This window comes from Octodon degus, unplaced genomic scaffold (assembly GCF_000260255.1).
Source record: "Octodon degus isolate 3935 unplaced genomic scaffold, OctDeg1.0 scaffold00292, whole genome shotgun sequence".
NCBI classification, from domain to species: Eukaryota; Metazoa; Chordata; class Mammalia; order Rodentia; family Octodontidae; genus Octodon; species Octodon degus.
The window spans coordinates 150,629-152,423 of NW_004524868.1; the positions used below are offsets into that span (position 1 = coordinate 150,629).

At 37.9% G+C, this 1,795-nt stretch overlaps 1 pseudogene; it reads right to left on the minus strand.

The window, feature by feature from the left end:
* Positions 1 to 91: 91 nt before the first annotated feature.
* Positions 92 to 1,594, minus strand: LOC101577433 (annotated as a pseudogene).
* Positions 1,595 to 1,795: the final 201 nt, after the last annotated feature.

Here is a 1,795-nt window from a genome sequence, read left to right on the forward strand (position 1 = left end):
CTAATTTAAGCACTGCAGACTGCATTTCTATCTTCCTGTTGATTATTCCAGTGCTGGGAAGTATGAAAATTATTAAATAACATTCTTTTTATTACCAAGGTGTCCCTCTTTGTCCATCTTGCTCTGATCAGTGAAAAAAAGCTTGAGATGTTTGTTTCAGAAGATGAACTGCAACACTAAGATCCCGATATTCACACAGACCATATGTGCATTTCACCATACATGTCCCATTCCAGAGAATGCCTTGGCAATGCACCTCTTGTCCTGGGTAAGGAATACAGCTCGGCTTGTTTCAGGTCTACAGACACAGCACATCTCCCTCAGGCAAGTTGGACAAAGATTCCAGTTTCTCTTTTGGCACCCCATCCTTTTTCCAAACTGCACATGTGTTACAAAGATATCCACAGAGCTAATTCACAGTGAAAGATTGCAGCTATCCAACTGAACAGCATCAATAGATGTACCCATTGAAGGTTTGCCTACATGAATTTGACTCTTGGTCAGTGAAGATGAAATGTTACTTGTTGAGCTTTTTACATACAGTGGACTATTAGCATCAGCAATATTGTAACAGAAAATTCAGTGTCCCCTCTATTGGTATTGCCTGGTTCCACACACTGGATCAAGTATTATATCAGTAGATTGAGGTTCACAGAGCCCGGGCATCCAGGAGTTGATCTAAGAGTTGAAAGTCCATAATGTACAGTATTTCCACTTTGGAGACTTTCCTCAGTCTGTGCACTTCCCACAACTATTTCATTATCATCGATATTCAAGAGAACCTCCTCCTCAAAATTGGTCATGTCAGCCTTCCACTTGATATGATCTTGAACAGCATCCCCCAAATCTCTTGCAGCTTCATTTGAGTTAAAGCAATGTTTCTCTCCACCCTATTTTATGTGACTCTAAACTTTAACACCTGAGTCTCATTTTCTTCTTTGGAATGTTCATCTGTCTCATTTTTTGAAAATTCTAGGTCATTAAACAATAAGGTTGATAGTTCCTCCTTGATGGCTCGATTATTGTAATAGTCAAGTTTACATAAATCTAAAGCATCATTGACAAATCCTCTGTCATTCTCTCATCTAATTTGTCTCCTTGTCTGTTTACAATTTTTTTTGTATTTGAATTTACGTTCATCTTTTTATGCTTTGTTTTCTTCTTCGTGAAACAAGTGTTACCTTCCTGTACTTTTAAAGGATCTGACCATGGGAGTTTTCCAGCCAAGTCTTCAAAATCTTTCAGAGTTTCTTCCTGTTATGTTTCTTTTCTTTTAAAAGGAAATCTTTAAACTCCTCCACAACCACAATTAAGTCATCAACTGATCTCAGAGAATGATCGTGTGCCAGACTATGTACTGAAACATCAAAATATATCTTTTCCCGAACTTCACTGATTTTGCAAGATGACCCCAATTACTCTCTGATTCCATATGCAGCTGTTTGTTCAAAGAGAGTGGGGGCAGTTGCTCCACCTGTGATGTGAAGATGCTCAGATTTGTCTTTGCTCCCTTTTCCTTCTATCACAAGTATAGATCTCTGGATCTCATGAATTTTAACCAGAGTTGGATAGTAGCTTCTTCAATATGAGACATTTTGGCAACGTTTTCAAATTCCTAATAACAGTCCACCATCGTCACTGACCTTTAGGCAATAGCACCATGCCGTCCCAAAATTTCAGACCTAAAACACTTTAAACAGTTTGTGGAATATCTCCATAAAGTTTCTCTTAAGTTCTTAAAGAATTCAACAGTATCATTTGGATCCTGGGATTTTTTTTCCAGTGAAATAATTAT